Here is a 15,586-nt window from a genome sequence, read left to right as displayed (position 1 = left end):
AGAAAGATTGAAATTATGAGGAAGAGTGACAGAGAGGCAAAGGAATCAGAGCAGACTGGGAACGAAAAGGGAAAGGTAGTGGCCAGGGCAGGTGGGGAAGAGACAGGAGGAGCAGCTGAATCCAGGAGAGCAGCGCAGGCAGATTCCTGGCAGCCCCCTGACTTGCCCAGAGTGGTGCCTGGGGAGTGCTCTCTGCCTGGCTTCATCTCAGGTCAAGGGAGGGACTGGAGTGTCCCCACTGGGGGATCCCCTACTTCCTTTGAGTGGGCGCTCTCCAGTTCTCAGGACTCAGGGACAAGAAGGGCCAAGGAGGGAAAACCCATATAGCTGCAAGGAGCCCAGGCCCAGCCCTCAGCCCTCCTGCACCTCACCCCTTCTATTCCTCAGTCTGTTCTGTTCTGCTTGCCTTCCTCTTTCCCAGCTCTGCCTCCTCTCCCCTTTGGAGAATTGTACCATACAGGAGAGACTTGTAGGATAACAGATCCCAATCCCAGCTCAGTTACTTTCTATCTAGTGTGACTTTCACCAAGTCACTTACCCTTCCTAAGACTCAATCTGCAAAACACAGGTAATAATGACTTCCTCCCAGGGCTGTTGTAAATACAGTTCACTCCATAATAATGTGATTCCCTCCCCCTCCCCCAGTCTGTCTTCTCTCCTCCTACTTCCTCCCCTTTTCTCCTCTTTCAAATTCTCAGTTTCCTTTCCTGTTTCCCCAACTTTCCTTCCTATTTCTCACTAAGGTACTTACTTCCCAACCCAATCCACCTCCTTTCTGAGGCCTGACCCCCCCAGACTGGAGGGGAGGAGGGCTTCCTGGGAGACCAGTGCCAGGCCGCGTCTAGGTGAACCTTGAAGCATCCATCTGACTAAGCACTGGTGGGGGCCAAGGATGGGATATGGGATGGCAGGATTAGGGAATCGGCCCCTTCTCTCTGCCCGCTGCCCTTCATCCTCTCCGGTCCTGCCCCTGCCCCTTTCCTCACTCTGCTCCTAGGTTCCCAGAGGCTGAAAAGCAAAGCCTCAGGGAATCCTCCCATCCCTGGACAGGGTGACCTTGCAGGCATATCTGCTGGCAACCCTACCTATGTGCCAGGCCTCTGAGGGATGGGGTGGGGCAAGGGGAGCTGAAGCACAGCTCTAAGACTCCAGAGAAGGGAGATTCTGGTGCAGCAGGGAAATCTCAGCCTTGGGAGGTGAGACCAGTGATGGATAAGGTAAGGAATAAGCCTAGGCCTCGGTCCTGCATGTGTGTAGCTTTCAGTGTGATGTGAGAGTGGGAGCTACAGATAATTTTTTAATCGTATTTGGTGTCAGTGACAGCTGCCAAAAGCCATAGTGCTTACAGATTGTAGATACTGAGCAAAAATAGAATTAAAATTTAAAAAATTTAAGCCAGTCTGTGTGTGTGTTTGTCAAAGTGAGGGTTAGTGCAGCCAAATGTATAAACTGCCTACCAATTATACCTAATTATCATGCCTCAGCAATAAATTATTCTATTTCCCGAATAAAGTACATCAGACTGATGTTGTTGTGAGTTGTCATGTCAACACTGAAGACTGTTTATACTGTGCTAGGCGCACAGCTATTACCCAGCCACAAAATCCTAAAGTGGTGGGAACCCTGCTTCCCTTCCTCCTCTTGTTTATCCCCTGCTTCTTTCCAGCTTCGTCTCCTGGTCTCCTTTTCTATCCTTTCTCTTCCTTTCCTCGCCTGCTCTCGCTGCCTCTCATGTGCATTTTCACCCTCCTTGTCCCCACCCTGTCCTCTCCCACCAAGCATGCCTCTCCTGGTTTGGTCATCTTCCTTCCCCTTCTCACTTCCCCCTTCTTCCAACAGCGCTGGAGTCAGAGGGCCAGGTCTGTTAGCTCTGTACTGCAGTAAGTTCCCCTCCCTTCTAAGCCTTGGTTTTCTCATCTATAAATAGGGACAATCAGGGTAACTCATGGGATCATTCAGCAAACTAAATGAGGTCTTGCCTGAAAAAAAAAAAATTAGCACAGTGCCTCCTGCTACAAAGTTAATATTCAAGAAATGAAAGCTATTATTAATTTTATTTTTCTTAAATGTGTTTTGAACTCTGCATAAGTAGTAAATCTCTTATTAAATTTGAGAGCATCCCAACTGATGTGCAATGGAATCAGATGCCTATTCTATGTCAAACCTAGGCTGCGGAGAGAGAGGCAAGGATCGTTAGGTCCCGTCTCTGTCCTTCAAAAGCCCAGGGTCTGGGGTAGATGGAAACAAATACATAGAAAGGTCATTAGAATGGCAAATGCAGGACTATGACAGAAGGAGGGGCTGAGAACTATGGAGGCAGAGGGAAGGGGGCCACCAAGGCTGTCTTGCAGAGTCAGCGAAGACCTCACAGATGGTGATTCCAAGTCAGGTCCTTTTGAAAAGAAGAGTCTGCTCAATAAAATGAGGCAAGAACAGGCAAAGGGAACAGCATATGGAAAGACCAAGTGTTGTGAAGGGAAGTAGTGAGAGTCATGGCAACCAGACTACAGGGGGCATGGAGGAGTGTGGTGTGACATGGGGCTGGCAAGCTAGATAAGAGATGGATTCTGAAAGAAGTTATCATTTTCATCACTGTCATCATCATCGCTTCCATTCACTGGGTACTTAGCCTTGTGCTAAGCACTGTCATGAATTAATCTCATTTAACTGTCACCAAAACTCTATGGGCAGGGTCTGCCATTATCCCCATTTGATAGATGAGGTGACTCAGAGCATTGCTATGGTCAGGATCCTGTGGGTGGTCTTCAGGTAATGGGGAGGCACAAGAGGTCTCCCTGCAGAAAGAACGGTGTGATTGGAATCCAGGCCCCCTTGTCCATTGTCACTGCTCCCTTGAGTCTCTCCATGCAGGTGCATGCTATCAGAGTTTTTAGGATGGCTTTACTCTCACAGCAAGGACTGGCATGGAAAGAGTGGGAGCAATGACAACAGGGAAGTGCAGCTGGATTCTAGAAACATTTCTGTGGTTGGAATTGACAAAGTTTACAGATGGTCCACATGCTGGAGTGCCAAACAAGGAGGAATCTGGGATAACTTCCAGGTTTTTGGCTCAGGACAATGAGAGGACACAGGTGCCATTAACTAAAATGATAAATACAGCACCGAAGGGAGAAGGAGGAGAAGGAGCAGGAGCAGGAACTGGGTTGGGAGAATAATGAATTCAGTTTGAACACTTTTAACTTGAAATGCCTCTTGATCACTGAGAATATCCTCAGCATGAAAGAGAAAAGACAGATTTGTAGACATGGAATCATGAACATATAAGGAAGCACTGAAGTCGTGGGGAATGAATGATCTCACTCAGGAAGAACAAGAATACAGAGAATACAGAGAAGTGAGAAGACAGCGGGTGAGCATGAGTCAGTGAGAGGACAAGGACAGAGAGTCTGAGGGAACACTCAACCTCAAAAGAAAGGCCAGAGAAAGATGTATTGAAAATAAGTGCTGTGGCCTTCCCACTGCATGCCCTTTCTCTGGGTGTCTAGCACAGAGCCTGGCATGGGGTAGGCAAGGTGCTCAACAAACTGGCACTGAATGAAGAAGAGGAGAGAGGAAAAAAAGGCAGGCTTAAATCAAGGAAGGAATGTGTTCCCAAAAATACAATGATCAATATTAAATATTTATATTTAATGTTTAATCAGACTTTTATTTGTTAATATTTAGAAAATATTTACTATTGCTAAGAAGTCAAGTAACACTGTTGGCATGTGCTACAATTGTGGAACATTTGGAGGTTCCCATTTTCTTTGACATCACTTCATGAGAAATCCTGAAAACAAATACTAGCATATGGTTCTTGTATGTGCCATGCAAGTACCTAGAACGCATACATTAAGAAGTTTAATTTCAAGAAGAGCTACAATTTCTGTTTTACTTTGGAACAATAGGTTAAGTTTTTTTTCCTACTAAGTGAAAATGTCCAATTTACCATGTAAGAACAAAATAAAATCCTCCCGAGCACAAAAAAAATCCTCCAGGGGCACAAAAAAAAATCACTTGGTCCCTCATTTTTAAAGATGCATGCATGATGAAACAATATAAAAACACAAGATAAACAAATGTGGATACAAAACTGTCTCTGAATTCACATTCTGCAGTAAAGGCTAGCAGGGAACACCACCAGAGCAAAGGTGACAGTTCCTGGACACAGGTGTTGGTATCCCCACACACAACACTGTATTTCCTCATTTCCTTTCTAATCAGCCTTCAGCCTCCAATTAGTGACTCTCACTAGTTTGCTTTTTCTTCAAAACAGCTCATTGTTAACCAGGGACCTGAGACTCTCATGTCTATCAACAAAACAGCTACAAGAATCCATTTTTCTGTTCAGAAAATCTCAGCACTAAAAACATACCCCCAAGCCTCAGAAGGAGAGTTTAGTGACAAACTGTTCATGTCCAAAGCATGAATTGATCATAAAACAAGTAATATCTCGAATAGGTGCAGCAGATACAAACCCCCTGGAAAAAACTAAAACATACTGTTATCAAAGGAAATGACAAGTACCTACAAACCAAGAAATGGACACTGACGCCACTCCCACTGGCCATGTAATAGGCGATGCTAACAATAAAAATTTGAACTTCAAAGGAAAAAAAACTCCTATTTCCCAAGTCCAATTAACTTTCCCCAAATTATTTTTTAATAAGAGGAAAATAATAAAGACTTCTTGCTGAACTTCAACCACACAGAAGACAAAAACAGCAAAACAAAACAGCAACCTGGAAAAGAGAAACAGAAAGCCCCAAACAGCCCAGCACTAACTCTCCTCTTGGTCCCACCAACCTGTGAATGCTTCCCAGACTCACCTCAGCCCGGACCTAACTCTCTCCTCTAAAAGGGAGATTTCCCAGCAGTGCAGCAAGATCAGACAGGTACCCATTCCATGACCATATCAATGAGAACAATGAGAAAACCACGGCTATTCTGAAAGCTCTAGTAATTACATAGAAAACAAACTAGGTCTCAGGGGACATTCTTCAAAACCTGCGATCAACTCCAGGAAAAACACTTGACCACTTACCACTACCGGAAGCTGCTAGATGGCAGATCAGAATCAGCATCTCATCAGAAAAGAGGAAGGCGTTGCAGGCAAGCAGCTTCACTACCAGTGAGGAATTAGGAGGGGAAAACGGTCCTCGGAAAAATACTAAGAGCCCAGAAGAGTCTCTCCTTCCATAGTTGCCTGCTGTTGCAACCAGGGCGGAACTGGTTAATCTTAGGGAAATAAAAGGAAGCTCCCTAGAGGCTGGCTTTGGCAGGATGGCTTCTTCTGTGGGAACCAAGAGTTCAGAAGGATGGAAGCGGACAACGCAAGGGGTCATCAGCTACCGCTTTCTCTTACCAAACTTTTATCAGCCTTCCACTGAGGGAGATAAGTAAACATCTTTGGAGTTCCCATCTGTTTTTCCCAGAGATGAAGGAATTAGTAATGTCAATTTTTTTTTTTTATCATTACACGGAGAGTTCAACTCTGACGGACGAAAGCTAAGCACACTCAAGCAACATGTAATAGGCAGAGCCATGACACTTCTTCTTTCCCAACATCCTTAACTTCAACTCAGAGGAAGCAAATAATTAACCCTAAGGATGCTGAAGAACAAATGCACACAGGAAGTGGATTTAAACTTCATAGTTTAGACTTTGAGAGGCTTCTGGGTTTTAAGATCGGATTAGATGAGAACAAAATATTTTGGTTTATGCCTATTTTTAAAAGAAAGGATTATGGCTCCTTTTAAATACATCTAAAGCCATTTATGGATTTTCCAGATGTTGCATCAGATCTGCAATGAAATACTGAAAACAAGTATGTTTTAGTCATGTCTTTCTAACCAGAGCAAGCTAATTCTCTGTGCATTGTCATCTCCACTATCCTAAAACACCATGGTACTGAGCCCTCAGGTTTCCACAGACAGCTGGATCAGAGAAAAAGGAGGGCCTTTCCCTGCCAGGGCTCCCAAGTCACAAGAAAGGGTGGATTTCTTGAAACAAGAGTGATGGCCCTCTTCCTTGTATGATTTAAAAAAAAACCAAGAACAGCCTAAATGAGAAAGCAATCTTTTTTTTTTAACATTTATAATGAAAAAAGTTTAAATTTTTTAAAAATTTAAAAAGTGGTAGAGAGGCTATACTTAATCTATTATACTAACACTATTCTAAGTCTGGTAATTCCCTTTGCTGAAGAACGTTTAAGGAAATCTGCACCTTCTCTGACATTGTTAGAACAGAAATTGATAAAATATTTTTAAAGGGAAACTAATGCCTCTCAAATATAGAAATGTATATGCTTCCATCTCTTAGGAATTTACCTTATAATTGATCACAAATATGTGCAAACATATCTGTAAAAATATTTATTATTGCACTCTGATAGCATCAAACTAAAAATGACTTAAATACAGGCGACTGGCTAAGTATGTAAAGGCACATCATACAAAGGAGTACTAGGCAGCCATCAGGTGGGGGTAGAGCAGCAGTGAAGGATTAGATCACCTGGGTTCGGATCTGGTTCCACCAGTGACTGGCCAGGTAACTGAAAGTTCCCAAACCCCTCTGGGCCTCAGTTCCTCATCTGTAAAAAGGTGATAATTAGAGCACTTATAGAGGATTGCTGAGACAGTGCCTGGAGCATGGTAGATGCTCAGTAAATATTAGTTATTATCACTGAGAAAGGTAGGACATGGAAAGATGTCCAAGACGTACTGTCAAGTGAAAAGAGCAAGTTGCAAAGCAGTATGTATAGGGTAATCCCATTTGGTAAAAACATTTCAAATGTGTTTGATGTTTACTGTCTCCTCCCACTAAAATCCTTGAGAACAGGGACTTTTGTTCACTGTTGTATCCCCAGTGTCCATAATAGGCATTCAATAAGTATTTGTTGACTGAATGAATAACAGGAAGGCTAAGCAAGAAGAAATAATTAACAATTGCCTCCAAAGAGTGGTATGGGGGTGGAGGGCTGGTGGGCACTGGGGGAAATGATTCATTGGTTCTTACCCTTTAGTACTGCTTAAATCTTTCACAGTCAGCTTGCATGCCAACCAATGAAAATGCAGCTCTTAGGAGATAGTGTTTCTGTTGACAGGGAGCATCTTGATATCTACAGTCACCACCACTAGCAGCATACAGTCTGAGGAGTAAGTGATGATTCTTCCTCCCCATCATATGATAAATTAAATGAGAGGATTCTACGAGGAAGGAAAGAACAGGTTCTGCTACTGAGAAAGGAACCACCTAACAGCAGATTCCGTCACTGTGTGTCAATTAAAATCTCATCCCAAGGAAATGGGCTAACTAAGAGTCAATCGACTCCCTGGAATTTTGGCATTAAAAGAGTTTTTAGGCGTTTTTGTTGGTTGGCTTGCTTACTTCTTTAATGCCTAGAAAGGAAGATTCAGCTGCCTGAAATGTCAAAGCAGGACTTGGTGTGAACCTCAAAGACAGAGAAGTATCTCTGGCCTAAAATTACATTTTAGACATACACAACAAAAAAGGAAAGAAAATCAGAACAAAGTATTCCCTGATTATACAAACAACCCACTTGCTGTGAGCAGACTAGAAGCACCTCGAACCTATCAAAGCAGCATCTCTTCGAGAGAAGCCCTGCAGTTCATGCCGTAAGCCCACACAGTAAGACATGGGGATTGCTGAAGTATGAACCACACTGTGTTGTGCAAATCCCTAACTGCCTTAAATGTTAGCTTCCTTGTTGTAAAACAAGGAAAACTAAAACCTTCTTAAGCTCTTTGTGAAGAGCAAATGAGAGAGTCACTAAATGGATAATAAATGAAGAAAAGAATGAGTGCACGTGTAAATGGCATATGCAGTGACAGAACAGGAATAAATAACACATAAGCCAGCACCTGTCACATAGTCATTGTCCAGCAAAGGTCAATGTCCCTCCTTCCTCCCCAGAATCCTCCCAAATGGCTACCACATTTCCTTTATCAGAATAGAAGACCTCTGAGTTCTGAGCTCCTTTACATCTCCAGTTTTTACCTTCCTGATACAACCCCCTGTCTTCTCTTCTCTTTAGCATTTCCTTTCAATACACTATAAAACAGCAAAGAAAAAGACAATTTTAAAGAATGAGATTAATAAGGAAAATACGAGTTTTCGTATTTTCTTCCTACATCCCAGGGAACTGTTTGAAAACCACTGCTCCTGACAAGTTTCAGCAGGCGACAGAGGTACACTAAAACTGTTCCTGCCCCACCATGCCCTTTTCTTTCCAGTGACTGAAACCTACTGAATTTCCCATTCAGAAACAGGTTCACCGAACATTGAAATCACACATACTCTCATGGTCTTTAATATCAAAAAAAAAAAAAAAGTTTTCTGACCTCTTGTAGTTTAATTTACAGCCTGGGACTTTCCATAGTGTGTTGAGCTGAAGTTCACCAGGAGAATGTAACTCAACTCCTCCTCCCCAAACCTCCCCACCAATTACTTCCTGTTGGTTGGTTAACCTTTTGTGTAAGGAAGTAGGTTTCCTTACACTGGCCAACATCAACGGCTGACCCACTGCTGATGGTGCCACTTCCTATGTGGAACTTTCCACCCTTGAAAAAAAACTTGAAGTTGAGCTTTAGTTATTACTCAACTAACTTACAAAAAGAGCAAAGAGGAGATCAGAGAACGCAAAAAGGAAGACATTTCATTCTATTTCCTGAATGGGGACCCAGATTTAGGAATAGAGGCATTTCCTGCTCTACTATTAAAATGTCAGGAATTGAAAGTAAACTAAAAATAATATAAATCCACTACTAGACTAAAATTAAGCTGGTATGATTTTTTGAAAAAAGATACCCAAATTCCTGGATGCTAAAATTTACCACTGGGGACCAGCTCCTCCCAGCAGTTTGGACTTTCTCTCAAGGGTTCTCTTTCACTACAGACACTCAGACAAAAACCACAACAGTGGGACCCAGAAAGTTTGTTGTTCTCCAAGCCCATTCACCAAAACCAGGTGATTTGCATTTAACTCGCCCTTTCAAGTGCATTCTGAACCATGTGTTCCAGAACTAAATGACCCAGCTCTAAACCAGACAGCCTAACCCAAGCTAGACAACTGGCATCCTAAGTTGTAAAAGTCATTCTAACAGTTTATTTCCAAACAATGAAAGTGTGCGTTCGTGGTATAGTGGTGAGCATAGCTGCCTTCCAAATGATGAATGCCCCACAGCCAAAACTGTATCCTGGAATACTGCTGGCACCAGTGAGAGAAACACTCCCCAAAATGATGTATCTCTTGCTATCAGGGAAGCACAGTATCCTCTTTGCACATAAGAAGTGCCCAGGAGATATTTTGGGCTCCATGTTTTTTATAGACTGATGTCATAAGCCACTACAATAATAGGTGGCATTTATTTGCCAGAAAGGAGGAGTCAATCTGGAAGGAACAATCTGGAACAGTTTCAGGGTTCCAGTGGTTCTTGCCATCTCAGAACCTTCGAGACACAGGAGTAGCCAGACACTTGAGATCTTTTAACACTCACTCCAGCCCCACTTTCTCTTTAGCAGGCTGTCATCCAGCAATCTGAGACACATGGCTTTAAAGAAGCTCTTGCCTCCATCTCTTCACCCAGTTAGCCTGCCCTGCACATCAACAGGTGTGAACAATCCCTACCCCTTGCATGTCATTTGGAAAGTGCAGGGTCCAAGATCAAAAAAGTTTAGGCTCTTAATCAGGACTATATTTAGGGCATTTCACATATTCATCACCATTGTTTAAGCCCCAATTCTGTACCAGCCCCTCGGCAAGACACTAGGGATCCTATGATAATCAAGACCTGATCTCTGCCCTAGCAAGAACCTTTCTAGTGGAAAAGAACTGAGTTGTCAATAAGCCCCTGTGATACAATACAATAGAAACATTAAGAGAGGCATCCCCTTTCCAAACATGCTTTGGAACTTCGGAGAAGAACTTATTTGTGTGTGTGTGGAAGTGTCTGGGAAAAACCTCAGGATAACATGTGAAGCTGAGTCCTAAGAGATGAGCAGATGAGCAGGGAGGAGCTGGTTAGTTCCATGAGCTAACAGCCCAAGAGGAAAGTGTCACTGACAGTTTTTATCTCTTCTCCTCAGCTACTACCCCATCCCACCTCAGAGAACAGCAGCCCTCTACTGTCACCTGGGTTTCCATTCCGAATGGCCTGGGTGAGCACAAACACAGCCTACAGCATTCATGAGTGTGGAGGACAGAAGTAAGTTAGTCATCACTTCAGGACATCAGTAAAGGTAATTACTAGGTCCTGGTGGATCAGAATCCAGGCAAGGATTAGGCAGGAATTGAGTCCTGAAGGCTTCAAGTGCTGCCTTGGGCACCCCACCTCTGAGGAAAGCAACCTGAATGCATTCGTTCCTGCATAAGGTGCCTTCGCTGTGCTGTATCATAGAGTGTAGGGAAACACACCCTACTATGAAGCTGGAAGACTGCACGGGGGCCATGGTGCAGGAGGTGAAAACTCAAGATGGCAAGAGGGAGGCAAAGCTGTCCGAAGTGGCTGCAGGGTTATCCTGCCCCCTAAAGGTGTCCCCTATCTAGTGGAGGTGAAGAGACCTCATCAAAGGCTTTCTTTGTGTAAATTTAAACTCCAGGTGAACAGTGACAAGGTGTGCATCACTCCATTTCTGAACACATGCCCACAAATGCTGAGCCACCTTCAGGTGGAATGTGCTCCAGTCTAACGGCCTGGGGCCTGCAGTGGCTGAGTGGATGATGAAGCTACTTCCGGTGCACTCCCATGTCCCTAGGCATCCTTCAGTAAAGAAGGTGTTTTCAGAAATCCCCTTATTGGTAAGCCAACATTTCCTTTTGTATCTGGTCTGTCAAAGGAAGCAGGCATGAATCTATTCCCAGAAAAGAAGAATGAGACATGGGGTTAAGGCACACCAGAGACTGGAGGGAGAAGGAGAACAAGGGGGGGCAGTCACCAAAGTCCTGGTTTTTCCAAGCTTGAGCCTAAGCTTTCAGAGATATAGAGGCACCTGGGAAATCTGGCTCAGTGACCCATTTCCTCCAGCTCGAAAGGGTGACCTTGTCCACCACGGCATCAAATCCAGCAAGACCAGAGCCATAGGAGAGCGCTGAAGGAGGAAAGCGGCTTCAGAAACTTAAGACCATATTCCTGCCTCCTCGTGGCTGATGAAAGGCAAGGCCTGGGTCAAGATGAAGAGATTTCCTTGTGTAAAGAGAATCCAGAGGACCCAGCATGGATCCAAGGCTCCCCCTTCCTTCACTGTTACAGAGTAAAATGAGTCCTCCATTTACTTAGACCATCTTGGAGAGGAGGACACTCAAAGGTCCTAGGAAATCTGGAGCTCCTCTGAACCCCCATAAGGTGCTGCACTTCCCCATCACGGCATCTGCCTTGCTATACTCTCCACCTGTCCACTTGTCCAGGCCTCCAACACCTGAGGGTGACAACTCAATGTCTTACACATAGCATGGGACCTAGCACAGAATATAGGAATCTAGGACCCTGTGATGAGATTTCCTAAGCCTTGATGAGAAGCTAGATGATCTCATATAAGTCACTCAACCTCCCTGGGTCTCAATTTCATCTGTAAGTGTCTCAGACTATAATATCTAAGCAACCATCCTAAATCTAACATTCCATAGTAATACTGATAGATAGGTAAGAACTCATTAGCTATGCAGTGCTCACTATGTTCTAAGTGCTTGACACACAGAAACTCAGTTCTTTCTTATAACAATCCTCTGAGGTAAGCCTTTTTGCAGATAAGGAATTGGAGAAATAGAGATATTAAGGAACTTGCATGAGGTTGCAAAGCTACGAGTCAGAACTGGAATTTGAACCTGACAGTCTGGTTCTAGAATCTATGTGCCTAACCTATCTCTGCTGCTGTATGAGGCCTTCTTTTATTCCATACTGGAGCTGGTGTGAATCTATGCATGCCCAAGAGCCTAGAGGTGCCTAATTCCCCACTAATGTGCTAGAAATATTAACTCTAGTTCATTACAATTAGGTAAAGAGAGCAGCACCCCAATATCTTATAATTTAATCTTTAACACCAATATCTAAAAGCATTGCTATACTTCAATAGTCTTGTCTTCAAATTCTTACTAATTTTATCAGGAATAATGCTAACAACACATGTATGCATAACTAATGTTAATTATAATTAATAGTATTTCCAAAAAGATTATAAAATTGTGTTGCTGTCACTCTGGCAAGTTCTCATACTCTTACTCAACATTAGAAAAAAAAACATCCTTTCTTTACACTAATGATGAATCAACAGGAAAAGAAAGTAAAGAAACAATCCCCTTTAAAATATCACCCAAAGTAATAAAATACCTAGGAATAAATCTAACCAAGGAGGTGAAAGACTTATACATGGAAAACTATAAACCACTGATGAAGGAAATTAAAGAAGACTTTTAAAAATGGAAAGATATCCCATGCTCCTAGATTGGAAGAATCAATATTGTTAAAATGGTCACACTGCCCAAAGCAATCTACAGATTTAATGCAATCCCTATCAAATTACCCAGGACATATTTCACAGAACTAGAACAAATCATAACAAAATTTATATGGAACCACAAAAGACCTAGAATTGCCAAAGCATTACTGAAGAAAAAGAGAGAGGCTAGAGGAATAACTCTCCCAGACTTCAGACAATACTATAGAGCTACAGTCATCAAAACAACATGGTATTGGTACAAAAACAGACATATGGACCAATGGAACAGAATAGAGCACCCAGAAATGAACCCACAAACTTTTGGTCAACTAATCTTCAATAAAGGAGGCAAGAATATACAATGGAATAAAGACAGTCTCTTCAGCAAATGGTGCTGGGAAAACTGGACAGCAGCATGTAAAACAATGAAGCTAGAACACTCCCTTACACCATATACAAAAATCAACTCAAAATGGATCAAAGACTTAAACACAAGACAAGATACAATAAACCTCCTAGAAGAAAACATAGGCAAAACATTATCTCACATACATCTCAAAAAATGTTCTCCTAGGGCAGTCTACTCAAGAAATAAAAGCAAGAATAAACAAATGGGACCTAATGAAACTTATAAGCTTCTGCACAGCAAAGGAAATCATAAGTAAAACAAAACGACAACCTACAGAACGGGAGAAAATGTTTGCAAATGATGAAACCGACAAAGGCTTGATCTCCAGAATATATAAGCAGCTCATACGAATTAAGAAAAAAACAAACAATCCAATCCAAAAATGGGCAGAAGACCTAAACAAGCAATTCTCCAAGGAAGACATACAAATGATCAATAGGCACATGAAAAAATGCTCAATATCACTAATTATCAGAGAAATGCAAATCAAAACTACAATGAGGTATCACCTCACACCAGTCAGAATGGCCATCATTCAAAAGTCCACAAATGACAAATGCTGGAGAGGCTGTGGAGAAAAGGGAACCCTCCTACACTGCTGGTGGGAATGCAGTTTAATACAGCCACTGTGGAAAACAGTATGGAGATTCCTCAAAAGACTAGGAACAGACTTACTATGATCCAGTCATCCCGCTCCTGGGCATACATCCAGAAGGAACCCTACTTCAAAGAGACACCTGCATCCCAATGTTCATAGCAGCACTATTTACAATAGCCAAGACATGGAAACAGCCTAAATGTCCATCAACAGGTGAGTGGATAAAGAAGAGGTGGTATATTTATACAATGGAATACTATTCAGCCACAAAAAAGACAACGTAACACCATTTGCAGCAACATGGATGTCCATGGAGAATGTCATTCTAAGTGAAGTAAGCCAGAAAGAGAAAGAAAAATACCATATGAGATCGCTCATATGTGGAATCTTAAAAAGAAAAAAAAAGAACATAAATACAAAACAGAAACAGACTCATAGACATAGAATACAAACTTGTGGTTGCCAAGGGGATGGAGGGTGGGAAGGGACAGACTGGGATTTCAAAATTTGTAGATACTGACAGGAATATGCAGAATAAATAAACAAGATTATACTGTATAGCACAGGGAAATATATACAAGATCTTGTGGTAGCTCATAGCAAAAAAAAAAAGTGACAATAAATATATATATATGTTCGTGTATAACTGAAAAATTGTGTTCTACACTAGAATTTGACACAACATTGTAAAATGACTATAAATCAATAAAAAAAAGTTTAAAAAAAGAAATAAAAACAACTTTTCCTGTAAATTTTAACTGACTATATTTATATTAGCCAAAACTTTTATCAGATTTATTTTGTCCTTTCAGTTATTTTTAAAAGTTAATGCAGAAAATTATTGGTTCTTTGCCTGATAACAATCACACTATTATAGTAATTTAACAGTTGGCTTATGGTTTGGCATCCAGGAAACTGACATGAAAACAGACAATTTACTGACAATATTTAGATATAAGCTATACTATTAAGTAATTAGTAATCTATTTCCTGAATTGCGTGATTTGCATAGTGAGAAGTATAGAACCAGCCATCCCAAGTTTGTGCTGGAAATAGAAAGATTAATTAGACATGGATTCTTGCATGAAAAAAATTAGAGTTTAGTTGAAGAAATGAAGCATACAATAATTTATTACGACACATCATGCAGTGATAAGTGTCCTTATAAAGGGAGAAAGATAGCTGCAATGGGAAAGGAAAAAAAGACAGAGAGAGAAGAGACTCAAAATCAGGACAGACTTGGGGAGCAGAGATCACCTATGCTAGGCTTTGCAGGATTGGTATGATTTATGTGTACAACAGTAAAGAGTGAGAGCCATTCAGGTAGAGAGAACAGCAGGAGCAAATTCAGAGGAGTCAAAAAACAGAACAGGCAAGTGTCGTCAAATACTGCACTTCGGTCTGCCAAAGCAAGCATAAAGAAGGAGATAATGGGAATTAAGGAAGAAAACATATGACAGGGTTAGATTATAGCCTCTTACAATTACCTAAGCAAGCAATAACAGTGTCCTAATTTAAGGCAATGTCGATGGAAATGGACAACAAAGCAGATTCAAGAAGTATTCCAAAGACAGAATCAACACTTGGCAACAGAAGGAAAGGGGGAGGGAAAAAGTCAAAGATGATGCCAAGTTCTGAGCCCTAATGGCTGAGAGAATGTTGTGCCATTGACGAAAATCAAGAGAGACAGTGGGAAAAAAGTCCAGTCCACCTGTTTGAGCTCATGTACCAGTCTCAGCTAGCTCAACACCAAGCAGAAAAAGAGAACATTTGAAGCCTAAGAGTCACTCTGTGAGTCATCAGACATGAAGGGGAGGTTACTTTCACTCCCCCAGAAGTAAAACAAAAGCTGCACATTATGAACCAGACCCTGCAGAACGCCTAAATGTTAAGGTGGGCTGTCTAGAGTGACTCAGTCTTAACTCAGGGCCTCCAAATCTAACCTTAGAGGAAAGTTTCAAAGGTTTTATGTTCCCACTCTTTAGTCCTTAGCTGGTTGAAATCTGAAAGCTATCTTTTCTCTTTTGAGATGTAGTTGTAACATTCGTTTCCTAACTTTCTCAGCTTCATCTACATTAAAAATTAAGCATTGGACAAAGGAGGCAAGAATATACAATGGAATAAAG

At 41.9% G+C, this 15,586-nt stretch overlaps 1 protein-coding gene across 6 annotated transcripts in view; it reads right to left on the bottom strand.

Moving 5' to 3' along the window:
* The window catches only part of ATP8B4 (ATPase phospholipid transporting 8B4 (putative)), a 211,440-nt gene extending 202,984 nt beyond the window's left edge, over positions 1–8,456 (bottom strand). For 2 of the 6 annotated variants that reach the window (XM_064485612.1, XM_064485615.1), the window contains exon 1: positions 8,364–8,456. The gene's annotated coding sequence lies outside the window, so the exon portion shown is untranslated. Of the gene's footprint in view, positions 1–4,829; positions 4,994–5,044; positions 5,335–5,365; positions 5,387–6,513; positions 6,532–8,363 lie in introns of those variants that run through there. The other 4 variants (XM_064485614.1, XM_064485613.1, XM_010998478.3 and 1 more) reach the window with 4 other exon arrangements.
* Between the last annotated feature and the right edge of the window lie 7,130 nt (positions 8,457–15,586).

The sequence above is a fragment of the Camelus dromedarius genome, chromosome 5, assembly GCF_036321535.1.
Source record: "Camelus dromedarius isolate mCamDro1 chromosome 5, mCamDro1.pat, whole genome shotgun sequence".
NCBI classification, from domain to species: domain Eukaryota; kingdom Metazoa; phylum Chordata; class Mammalia; order Artiodactyla; family Camelidae; genus Camelus; species Camelus dromedarius.
Note: the sequence above shows the minus strand (reverse complement) of the source record. Positions and strands in the feature narration are given on the sequence as shown.